This window comes from Hyperolius riggenbachi, chromosome 11, assembly GCF_040937935.1.
Source record: "Hyperolius riggenbachi isolate aHypRig1 chromosome 11, aHypRig1.pri, whole genome shotgun sequence".
Taxonomy (NCBI): Eukaryota; Metazoa; Chordata; class Amphibia; order Anura; family Hyperoliidae; genus Hyperolius; species Hyperolius riggenbachi.
Window position 1 is genome coordinate 36145548 of NC_090656.1, and position 13206 is coordinate 36158753.

Sequence of the window (13206 nt, forward strand, 5' to 3'; positions counted from 1 at the left end):
ACAACAGCCAATCAGATCCCAGAGATGGAGAGACATGAGAAGTGACCACGTCTATCTAATTAGGCAGCACATAGTAGGAGGATAGTGGTCTGTGGTAACAACAGCCAATCAGATCCCAGAGATGGAGAGACATGAGAAGTGACCACGTCTATCTAATAAGGCAGCAAATAGTAGGAGGATAGTGGTCTGTGGTAACAACAGCCAATCAGATCCCAGAGGTGGAGAGGCACGAGAAGTGACCACGTCTATCTAATAAGGCAGCACATAGTAGGAGGATAGTGGTCTGTGGCAGGAAGGGATTGAGATGAAATGAGGCCCTAGGCAAGATAGCAGTTGTTGCCCACTGCTGATGATCACCTGGCTTTTTTTCAATAAGATTTGGTGGGGGCCAGCATCCACAAGGCCCATAGACTCTCTCCAGGCCCTAGAGAACTGCTTAGGTTTGACTTGTGGATGATCTGGACCTGGTCTGTGATAATAAAGCCAGATTTACCATAAGGCACTGTAGGCACGTGCCTACAGGCACCTGATGATAGAAAGGAGGCTAACTCCACCTTTCCAGCCTTCTCTCTGCATTCCACTCACAAGATTTCCCTTCAGTCAGGGGCACCTGTAGCTACTTAATACTGAGGTTCTTCTAGCTACCTAATACTTGGGGGCACCTCTAGCTACTTAATATTGAGGGTACTTCTAGCTACCTAATATTAAGGGGCACCTGTAGCTACCTATGACGGGCAAGGGGAGTAAGGGAGAAGTGACAGCTGGGACAGCCAGCACACTTGCGGTGCAGTGTTTGGTGAGGGTTTGTAGGTTCATGAAGGGCAAAAAAGGTGCCAGGACATCTGTGCCTATTGGCTCCTGTGAGGTAAATCTAGGCCTAGTGGTAACAACAGCCGATGAGATCCCAGAGATGGAGAGACACGAGAGGTGACAACGTTTATCTAATAAGGCAGCACATAGTAGGAGGATAGCAGTCTGTACTAACAACAGCCAAACAGATATGAAATTAAGAACGGTAAATTGGAATTGCTATAAAGATGTAACTATCTAACAGCAGAAGTAGTTAGTCCATTGCACACTGACATTCATGATTTAGTGGTACATAAATTAGAGGCTAATCATATGTACTCAACTACTAGCCCTGTAACAATAACGCTGCAAGCATATACTGTACATTAACCTATTGAAAGACCGGAAGCACATACAGTAGGATCCTTTTCAGGGGCGTAAATAGAAATCAGGTGATTATCTTGAGGGTCGGCCTTTCTGGAAGAGCTTGTACACAACATAATAGCAGATGCTTCACCTAATCCACACGCTCCTCTATTGGCTGTAAAGGTCATAACATGAGACGTGCAGCAAGTACAGTAGTGCAGAGCACAACTATAGGACATCTCTTTATGTGCTGTAAATAGAAATCACTGGGCCCCACTGCGAAACTTTGGATGTGGCCCCCTCCCGCCAACCCCCCCTACCCCCAAACATATACAGAAAACCATACATTCCGCAGCTTATTACACTCACTCTGTCCATCTCTGATGGAGCAGAACTGCTCCTCAGCCATTGCCGACACCACTACATTACAGAGCACTTGGTGAGGAGTAGAGAGGCTGTGGGCCGGGCGTTGTATATAAGACCCTGCTGCACACTGAATAGGGACTGTCTACAAATCTTTCTCTAAAAAACATTGTATGGTTCCTAATCAGTGGCTGAGCAGATGCAGTCATTAGAACAATTTTGCAGAAAGCAGAAAAATATTTATCTCCTTTCCCTTAGTTGTCAGTCTCTAAGGACGGGGCCCCCTGCAGCTTCTGGGCCCCCCTGCGGCTGCATCCCTTGCAAAGTCTATGGTTACGTCCCTGATCCCTTTATAGCCAACCCCCAGGGACCTGGCCAAATAGTTTACTATAACAGAATTGGTCATACACATTCATACAGGCGCATGGTTGGGACCTGGGGATTGTGCATGGGAGATAGTGCATGGTAAACTGAGGAGGTTGCAAACATACACTCCAGTCACACCATACACAGCCGCATATAGTTATGGTGATAGCTCCTCTTCATGCACGTGTTCGGGCGTGCCACACCCCCGTAAAGACGAGCGGCTCCGTCTTACTGCGCAAGCGTGGCCACGCTCATGCATGATGAGGAGCACGGCCATGTAACATATCTGATAAGCACTTGTCGGATCCGGAGGCTTCCCTCTTCTTAGATACGTTTTTCATTTTTTTTCATCAGAGGCTGCCTGCGTTTTCTCTGTAATGGTATACTCATACCTCCCAACATTTTGAGATAACAAAGGAGGGATGCTTTAAGACCCGCCCCTGCCACACCTCTAACCACACCCCCAATACTCCCCCTAATCATACATATCACAAAGAATTCAGGAGCAAAAGATGTAGTTTTATCATTCAAACCACACTGGTCCTTTCTGTCACCATTTAGTTTTTCTGTCATCATTTAGTTTTCCTTCATTATAACATTTGAAAATAAGAAATATAGCCATTTAAATGATGGGAATACAGTTTGGAGTCAATGAAACGCATTTCTCAGTAGGAAAATACATGTATTTACATACAGTAGATCTGTACATCAGTCTTGAAAGAGGGACAAATGAGGGAGAAAGAGGGACAAATGAGGGAGAAAGAGGGACAGAGGGATTTGGTTTCCAAAGAGGGACTGTCTGTCCAAAAAAAGGGACAGTTGGGCGCTATGGATATAATGCACTCACACAACCCCCTCCCTACTGCACTGTATTATTTAGAAAGCTCTGGCACTGGGTCATAACTAGTGACAGTAAATAGCGTGCAGTATGCAGAGTGAACACCTGTTCTAAGCTCACAGCCGAGGACACTGCCAGTAATTTGCTGAAACTCAGCATCACAAGAACGCAACCCTGATGCAGCACCTGTTCACAAAGTGTCACAATCATGCAGACTGTCGCCCTGGCAATCAGCATCACCTAATAATTATCAGGTACATCAGGAGGTACAAAGAGCGGGAGAGAAGCTCTGCATAGTGTTAAGGCTCAAACACATCAGACTATAGTCTTTGGAAAATGAAAGATCACAGACCAATCTTACCACCCTTCATGTAGTATGAGAGCCATACTCTACACAGTCTTTTCTATGGAGCTGAACTCCACATCAGAAAAAAATCTTTGCAAGATGCTGCACACACAGATGCTGTACACATTCAAAAGATCAGTATCTGCAAAAGATCTGTTCCTGCCAAAAATCTATTCCTGCAAATTGCAATGATAGTCTATGAGATCTGCAGATCATCATACACACATGATTTAACTGACATTCATCTGCAGATCCGCAGATCTGAAAATCCATCCTGGTGGATCTGATCTGCAGATGAATGTCAGTTAAACAAGGTGTGTATGATGATCTGCAGATCTCATAGACTATCATTGCAATTTGCAGGAATGGATTTTTGGCAGGAACAGATCTTTTGCAGATACTGATCTTTTGTGTCTGTACAGCATCTGTGTGTGCAGCATCTTGCAAAGATTTTTTTCTGATGTGGAGTTCAGCTCCATAGAAAAGACCGTGTAGAGTATGGCTCTCATACTACATGAAGGGTGGTAAGATTGGTCTGTGATCTTTCATTTTCCAAAGACTATAGTCTGATGTGTGTATGTGGACTTACCTCTTCTGAGAGCTCTGACAATCCTCAGTCATTATTGCACAACTACAGTCACGCAGCAAAGTGCCCATTCCAGGTCATCATTCATCATATAAATCATGGAATGTCATGATCTGTGCTGGTCTGAGGAGCAACATTGAAAATTAACTTGGCCTGTAAGTACAGTACACTTGCAGGATCTTAGTCCCTGACACCCTTTTCCTCCCCAGGCTAGGAGACTTGATGTCTCTTGATATTTAGTGATAGGCTAGGACCAGGGCCGGCGCTACCATAGAGGCAGGGGAGGCAGCTGCCCCAGGGCCCCAGAGCTTGTAGGGGCCCCCAGTGGCTACAAGAGGAAAAAAAATTCAAATCGGCCTTATAGTTTTTGAGAAAATCGATTTTAAAGTTTCAAAGGAAAAAAAATACACATTTAAAAACCTGCCGACTTTAATGGTTGATAGCAAATCCACCTTAAATGCTAGAAACCCTAAATTTGCAGGATATGTTAAGGAGATCATTAGGAATAAGAGGAAAAAACAATTTTTCAAAATGACTTTATAGTTTTTGAGAAAATCGATTTTAAAGTTTCGAAGGAAAAAAGTATACTTTTAAATGCGGTAAATGTTACTTTTGGTAGCAAACCTAACGGTAGTGTAATTTTACATGCATCAAACGAAAGCGCAATAAATTTCCTGACAGGGTTTCCAGGGGGTCCATACGCAGCCGCAGCGCTTTGGCCAGGGATTGCTATACAGCCGCAATATGGCTGCATGAAGATCCCTGGCATTTTTTTCTATTTTCCCAATTTTGTTTTTATGTTTAGAGTGTGGGAATTTTTTTTTTTTTAAATTATGTGGGGTCCCCCCTCCTGAAACTTTTTAACCCCTTGTCCCCCATGCAGGCTGGGATAGCCAGAATGTGGAGCTCCAACCGATTGGGACTTCACACCCTGACTATACCAGCTGCAAAAAAGGTCCCCTAATGCCAATTTTTGTTGCGGGGTATATGTTGGGGGGGCCCCCCAGGTTTATTTTGCCCTGGGGCCCCATAGTTGCTTAAACCGGCCCTGGCTAGGACACTTGATTAACAGATGTATAGGATTTTTTAGAACTGTTAGGATATAGCAGAGGTTTTAGTCTGTAAGCTAAAAGTATTACTTAAAGCAGAATTGTCACCATAAAAATCGAATTGAAAGGGAACCAGAGGCCCCAGAAAAAAGCTATTATACATACCTGGGGCTTCCTCCAGCCCCATACGCATGTATCGCTCCCACGCCGCCGTCCTCCGCTTCCTGTATCCGGCGGTACCGAGTCCCGTAGTTTTGGCCAGTCGGCGGCAGGACGCGGCCAATTGTCCGCATCACAGGGGCTCTCGGCATACACTTACGCGTGCAGCTGCATACTGAGCAGCCGCACGCGTAAGGGTATGGAGGGAGCCCCTGCTCATGCAGACAATTGGCCGCGTCCGCCGGAAGTGACGGGACCCGGTATCGCCGATACAGGAAGCGGTGGACGGCGGCGTGGGAGCGATCCGTGCGTATGGGGCTGGAAGAAGCCCCAGGTATGTATAAAAGCTTTTTCTGTTTTTAAAGATAGTTCCTCTCTGGTTCCCTTTAAACAGCAACTAGTCTGAGTTTATTAAGTGATAAAGATGCTAATCCTGCATTCAAAACTTTCAAAACTTTTTCTGCTGTTATGATTTGGAGTAGTCAGTGCCAAACAGTTGCATGCTGGGGGTTCTTTTTATCTAGAATATATTCCTCCTCTTCCATTTATTTCCCTGCCTAGCTGTCTACCTGAAACATGATCCTCTGCTCATTTGTGTTTACAAGCAAGGCTCAGGTGACTCAGTGATTGGAGGAGAAAAGAAAAAGAGTAAAGGGCAGAAATGACCTCAGGATATAGCCTAAACTGTGGGCAGAAGACATGGTTCCCACTAGGAACAGAATTCTCTTCATTTACTATATAACATTCACTGAAATCAAAACGTGGACAGTACAATACATGTGTTATGTAGGTAGATGAAGTATGTATCTACTTATATATGTGTTTAATTCCCTGGCATAGTATGGCTAATCCTACTGCTTTAAAGGACATCTGTGAACTCCTAAAACAAGAAAGTTAGATAATTACCTAAGAGGAGGCAAGGCTCTGTCTGGATCCCCTTAGACCAGGGGTGTCAAACTCAAAGACAAAGCAAGCCTAAATTGAGTTCTGGGACCAAGTCGTGGGCCAACCTCAATGTCTAGTGGTCACCTCTCTGCCTTATAAAGTTCCCTGGTGTCTAATAGCCCCCTCCATCCCCTATACAGTTCCCTGATTAGTGGTCTTCCCTCCCTCACATACCTCCCAACTTTTGAGATGAGAAAGAGGGACACTTAAGTCACACTCTTATCATGCCCTATCACACCCCTAGTCACGCATACCATAAAGATTTCATAAGAAAATATGTTGTTTTATAATTCAAACCACACTGGTCCTTTCTATCCTAGTTAATTTTCCTTCATATTAACGTTTTAAAATTAGTAATATATCAATTTAAAGGATCCGAATAAAGTTTAGAGTCAAACACATTTTAAGTAGAGAAAGATAGATATTTACATAGAAATAGGGACAATGTCCTGAAAGAGGGACAAATGAGGAGGAAAGAGGGATGGGGCTCCCAAAGAGGGACTGAACCTCCAAAAGAGGGACAGCTGGGAGCTATGCCCTCATCTATACAATTCCCCGATATTTAGTGGTCCTTCCTCCCCTATACAGTTTCCTGGTGTCTAGTGGCAGAGAAGAACGAGAAGGCTCTAAGGGATCCAGAGCCTTTCTCCCCTTAGATAAGTATCTTTTTTTTTTTTTTTTGTGGTGTTTACAGTTGTCTTTTAACCACTTCACCTCTAAGGGTTTCTCCCCTTAAAGAGACTCTGTTACAAAAATTTCAGCCTTATTTCTTCTATCCTATAAGTTCCTATACCTGTTCTAATGTGGTCTGTCTTACTGCAGCCTTTCCTAGTTGCACAGTGGCTGTGTTATCTCTGTTATATAATCTAATCTTCTTTCCTCTGATGGCTTTGTCAGGCTCAGGCACTCAGGCAGGAATGTGCTACTCTGTTTGTGATAGGATAGAAGCTATACACACCCTCTCCTGGCCCCCTGCAGGCTCCGTGTGAGTCACAGACTGAGCTCCTCTCAGCCTATCACATGCCATGTCTTTTGTTTGTAAACACTGCCTAAAACTGGCAATTGCAAGCCAGGATTGCAGCAGGGAGTGGCAGAAACAGCACAGAGGGGCCCAGGAGAACATAATGAATTGAATGGTATGCTTTTTATTGTAAGAATTTTAGAGTACAGATTCTCTTTAAAAAAACAGTCCCCTGTCAGCGCTCCGTCTATTCATTTGCCTATCATTTTATTACTACTTATCACATGGAAACAATCTCTGTCTAGTTTTTTTTCGCAAACAATTAGGCTTTCTTTGGGGGCAAATTTTTGCTAAGAATTATCTTATTCTAGATGTGTTTTAAAATAATAAATGCTACCGTAATTGGAACTCACACATTTTTTTTTGCCAATTTGTCCTGGTTATTGCAAGCAGCAGAGCCGGGACAAGGTCCTCCAGCACCCAAGGCTGAGACACCAAAGTGCGCCCCTCCATCCCTCCCACCCCAGCCATCACACACTGATTGCTATTAGACTAAGAGGCACCTCAGGGCCCCCAAAAAGCTTAATCTTGTTATCTGGCTTGCAGTCACTGACATGTATCCCCTTTTCTTATATCTCTCTGCTTCAAACACAATAATAGAATGAAAGCTGAATGAGTTGTGCATCCCCTCCTACACTGCGCCCTGAGGCTGGAGCCTCTCTTGCCTCTGCCTCGGCACGGCCCTGATTGCAAGGTTTACAATTGTTCCCTAGTACAATGTATAGCGATAATATTTTATTTGGAAATAATTACAAGCCCATAATTTGTAAAGTAACAGCCTCAACTTAAAAAAAGTTCAGTCCCTAAGGTAACTATGTATGCGGTATTACATGACAGTTAATGTATTTACCGCATTTACATGTAGAGATGGCCCGAACTGTTTGCCGGCGAACGGTTCCCGGCGAACTTCCGTGGTTCGCGATCGCGGAGAACCGTGAACTTTTCCGAAGTTTGATTCGCCCCCATAGTGCATCATTAGGGTCAACGTTGACCCTCTACATCACAGTCAGCAGGCACATTGTAGCCAATCAGGCTACACTCCCTCCTGGAGCCCCCCCCCCCCCTTATAAAAGGCAGGCAGCGTCAGGCTTTTCACTCACTCGTGTGCCTACAGTAATTAGAGAAGGGAGAGCTGCTGCAGACTCTCATAGGGAAAGCTTAGTTAGGTTCTTGTAGGCTTGTTAGCTTGCTGCTTGCTCGTTCTTATTGATAAAAAAGCACCCCTCAACAGCTCTTTTGAGAGCTAATGTTGTTCTTGTGATCTATTTTTTTTTGTGTGGCCCACTTGCATTATATACAGCCCTGTCAGTCAGTCGCAGCTGGCCTTTGGCCCCTTGGTGGTATAATTACTACTGTGACAGGTGCACATTGTAATACCCATCACTGCATATACCTACCTGTTGTTCCGTTCAGTGCACCCACCTACCTACGTGAGCGCATGCAGTGTCACTGTGCCTGTCCGATACCTGTGTGTGTGTGACAGGTGCACATTGTAATACCCATCACTGCATATACCTACCTGTTGTGTTCAGTGCACCCACCTACCTACGTGAGCGCATGCAGTGTCACTGTGCCTGTCCAGTAGCTGTTTGTGTGTGACAGGTGCACATTGTAATACCAATCACTGCATATACCTACCTGTTGTTCCCTTCAGTGCACCCACCTACTTACATGAGCGCACTCAGTGTCACTGTGCCTGTCCGGTACCTGTCTGTGTGTGACAGGTGCACATTGTAATACCCATCACTGCATATACCTACCTGTTGTTCCCTTCAGTGCACCCACCTACCTACGTGAGCGCACGCAGTGTCACTGTGCCTGTCCTGTACCTGTCTGTGTGTGACAGGTGCACATTGTAATACCCCACACACAGCATCTCTGCCTGCACGCCGTGTGACTGCCTTCTCCGCCACCACCAACAGGGTCCACCAGGATTCCAGGCGAATTCATGAATTTTTAAAGCCGCTGCTAGCAGCGGCCGCTATAATAATTTTTCTGGTGCGTGTACATGCCTGCCTAATTTTTTGGGCTGCACTGTGGCTGCAACAACAAAACAAAAGGCATGTACATGTGTCAATTCCCCTTCATGATTGTTACCTTGCCGAGGTGAAGGGGCTTGTGTATTACACTGAAGCAATGACCGCCGGCTATATGAGTGTCTCTGGGGGTGGCACACCAAAGATAATAAGGTTGTTGCTTCATTGTGGACAGACCAAATTCGATCAGCTGGACAATCACTGTTGTTCTTTCATTGAGCTACCTCAGCCTGGCGGTCATATGGGCTTGAAAACCGCCATGGCCTGCACTCTCGCCATGGTGCGCACCAGTCCAGCACGGCCGTCACAACACAAACAGCTGTTTGCGGTGCGTTACACGGTGAGTTTGGTGTGTCAGTGTGAAGCACTACTCTAATTACACTCCCTGATTGATGTATACACATGCAAGATGTTTTAAAGCACTTTAGGCCTCCAATTTAGCATTCAATGTGATTTCTGCCCTTAAAACGCTGCTTCGCGTCAAATCCAGATTTTTCCCGGGGACTTTTGGCGTCCATCCCACTCATCCATGCAAAAACTCAGATGATAGACCCCTTGAAACATCTTTTCCATCACTTTTGTGGCCAGCATAAATGGTTCTAGTTTTCAAAGTTCGCCTCCCCATTGAAGTATATTGCGGTTCGTGGAAGTTCGCGCAAACTGAACTTTTGCGGAAGTTCGCGTTCGCGGTTCGAGAACCGAAAATCAGAGGTTCGGGCCATCTCTATTTACATGTATACTTTTTTCCTTTGAAACTTTAAAACTGATTTTCTCAAAAACTTGAGGTCTTTTTGAAAAAAAAAACGTTTTTCCTCTTGTTCCCACTGTTCTTCTTAACACATCTGGCAAAGTTGGTGTTTCTTGCATGTAAGGGGACTTTGCTATTAACCGTTAAAGTTGGCGGGTTTTTAATCACAAATACCGACTTGTGATTTGTGATTACATGCGGTTATTCGACTCAAAACCACACTCAAGTCGGATATCCCTTTCTACTCTTGATCGTGATCACGAGTCAATTCATAAGTGGGCGAAGTCGAATTGGTGATTGGGGGTATCCGAGCACCACTGGTGAGCAGTTTGTTTGTCACAGACTCACAGCCAGCCAGTGTGCTGTTGTGTTCAGCTGCAGAACGTCATGTGAGAACATTAAATGAAGCAGAGAAAATTGGCGGGTGCTGTGCGATCATTTCAAATCGGGCGGGGGGGGGGGGGTGCCTCCTCAAAAGTTTGCCTCAGGCAACAAAAAGTCTAGAACCGGCCCTGGCGTCGTCTCATGGATGGTGGCGGTCATTCACATAGGGACTTAGATCAATGAATGGGAACTGTGCAGTAGCTGCTGACTTCATCAGGTTGCCAACTGCTACGGAGGGGACCCCGGGGGAAAGGTGTGGAGCGGAGCTGCAGCGAGGGACACATAGCCTTCCAGGGGCTAGAGGAAGCCCCAGGTAAGTAGATGTTCTTTAAATCCCCTGATGTTTCCTTTAGGCAGGGGTCACACTTGTCGGCTTTCGTGTGCGTTTTCACAGAAAAACTGATTTCAACTGAGAACTCATGTTAATCAATGGGCTAGATCACCCTTGAATGCAGATTTTGCACGCAGAAAAATAAATATTGTGCAATTTGTCACTTTGCTCTGTAAATTACATTAGCTACAGTAAAGCAGGGGTCACACTTGTCTTTCAGTTTTCTGAAAAGTGTAGAAAGACAAGTGTGACCCATACCTTAAAGTGGTCTGAAAGCCAGCATTTCTTCTTTGCTCTAAAAGACTATTTACAGCATATTATATACTACCACCATTTTTTTTTACTAGAACAGCATTCAACTAGTTAAGCACAGGACTACAAGCTCCCTGCAGGGAAAGCTGGACAGATCCGAACTGGAGATAACATTATCTTGAGTTTACTTAATTGTATCAAGTGAGGAATGTAAATAATTCAGACACTCCAGAACACAGACAGATACTCAAAAAGAATTTCTGGTACATTACAACATGAATACACCAGTTATGAATAAAATGCAATGTCAGCTCTCAGAGCAAAAAAAATGTACTTTGGGAACTTGTAATTTCTAAATGAATAATAATACTTATGCACAAAAGCAAATATGATAACTGTTTTTATTGAATATTATGTCAGAGTTTTATACCGCTTTAAGGTGACCTAGAGCTGCTTGGATCTGTAGGCAACCATCCTGATGCTCTGGGTAATATGAATGAGTAATGAGGAGCCGTCACAGAGTGGTGAATTGGAATGGTGCGATGATGATGAGCTCCGTCAGGATGCAGCGGGTACACAGTAAGCGAGGAAAAGCTATAATCACAGGATTATTTTGCTATACACACATACTTCTTGTTGAGAGCGATGAACATATTGAAGACCGCCTCCTCTCATCCTGCCAAAAAAAATGATAATGCAAAACTACCGATTATCTTCCTCTGCAGAGAAAATTGTAAAGAAAAATTGTACCTTTTTGATAAAAATAAAAATTAACTCTTCTTTTGCTCCTTCTTTCCTGGTTATTGGAAGCCTACAGCTGTAGGCATACCTATGATACATGTGCCTGTTGTGAAATGTATGGAAGCATGTATAGCGAAATGTGGGTGGGGTTGTTGGGTAAAGGAGGGACACGTAAGGAGATAGAGGAGGGACAGGTAAGAAGGATGAGAAGGGACAGGTAACAAGGAAGAGGAGGTACAAGTAAGAAGGAAAAGAAGGGACAGGTAAGAAGGAAGAGACAGGACAGGTAAGAAGGATAAGGAGGGACAGGTATGATGAATGAGGTGGTACAGGTTACAAGGAAGAGAAGGGACAGGTAAGAATAAAGGGAAGGGGCAGGTACGAAAGATGAGGAGGGACAGGTAAGAAGAATGAGGAGGGACAGGTTAGAAGGAAGAGGTGGAGCAGGTATGAGGAAAGTAAGTTCCAGGTCGCGGCTTTATGACATCATCAAGCTGGGACCTAGCACTTACGTCAGAGCAAGCGGGGATGCCGGCCAGAGGGGAGGGGAGTGCCGATCGTTGGGGGAATGGCAGGAAGGTGAGTGGATCCTCTTCTTCCCCTTCCCCCCTACCACCGCATCAGTAACAGGGATCACTACGATCCGCTGGCGATCGCAGTGATCACGTGACCAGGAGCCATACGCGATGGCTCCTGGTCAGTGATGGGAGATGTCAGCTGTCATATGACAGCTTAATCTCCCCTCTCGGTTGTGCATGATCGCATCGGGAGTGGAAACAACGGGTGGCGTAAATCCTACGCCGCATCAGCCTAGAGCAGCCACAAGTGTGGCGTAGGATTTACTTGCGTTGGTCTGCAAAAGGTTAAAAGGAAATTAATATAGCAGCTTCCTTATTCTTCTCACTTCAGTTGTCCTTGTTGGCAGGATTTATACTTACCTGGGGCTTCCTCCATTACCCTTGAGGCTGCTTGATCCCTCGCTGTCTCCCCTGGCCTCTCCAGTCCCCCACTGGATGGCCCAGTACACTGCCCGAGTCACACTACATTGCACATTTATTGAAAATAAATGCGCGGTGTGTAGAAGGAATTGATCTAAATCCCATCAGAGAGTAATCGATCAGATAGTCACGGTGCCGTAGTGGATAGTGCTCTTGCCTTGCTGCGCTTAGTCCCCGGTTCGAATCCCAGCCAAGTCAACATCTGCAAGGAGTTTGTATGTTCTCCTTGTGTCTGCATGGGTTTCCTTTGGGCACTATGGTTTCCTCCCACATCCCAAAAACATACTAATAAATTAATTGGCTTCCTCCTAAATTGGCCCTAGACTATGATGCCTGCACTACATGGTACATACATAGACATATGACTATGGTGGGGACTAGATTGGGAGCTCCTCTGAGGGACAGTTAGTAACAAGACAATATATACTCTGTACAGCGCTGAGGAAGATGTCGGCGCTATATACATACTTAAATAAATAGTCACATAGGCTCATAATCGATCCATCTAATGGTGCCCATAACATTTTTCCATTTTTTTTAATTAGATAATTTTGTTCGATTATCCCATTAAATCAAATATAGAGATTTTTCAAACATGTCTGATTGGGTTTTTATTGATAATTGTTCGTTTTTTTTCTTGATTGAAAAAAAAGATTATTTTTTAATTTCATTTGATTTGTATTTTATTTCCAAGCCTATGTTTTTACTGCAGCCAATCACAATGCAAAAATAGCCATGGCTGACATTTTGGTTTCCAAGTCTCGCACATATGACATCATATTTTGCACATGCTCAGTCTATACCGACTCAACAAACAGTTGAAGTAAGAACCCCATATAAGGGCACTTTTTTCCTCACAGATTCTCATTAACGGGACCCTGAACAGTA

The 13206-nt window shown here is 44.6% G+C and overlaps 1 protein-coding gene and 1 long non-coding RNA gene across 2 annotated transcripts in view; both read right to left on the reverse strand.

Annotated features, from left to right (window-relative positions):
* CDH13 (cadherin 13) overlaps positions 1 to 13206 on the reverse strand; it is a 1882652-nt gene that overhangs the window by 1741464 nt on the left and 127982 nt on the right. The gene's annotated exons all lie outside the window — the stretch shown is intronic.
* Positions 10967 to 13206, reverse strand: part of LOC137538955 (uncharacterized) — a 62218-nt gene continuing 59978 nt past the window's right edge. The window contains exon 2 of the long non-coding RNA XR_011024906.1: positions 10967 to 11255. This is a non-coding gene — a long non-coding RNA (uncharacterized lncRNA). The remainder of the gene's footprint in view (positions 11256 to 13206) is intronic.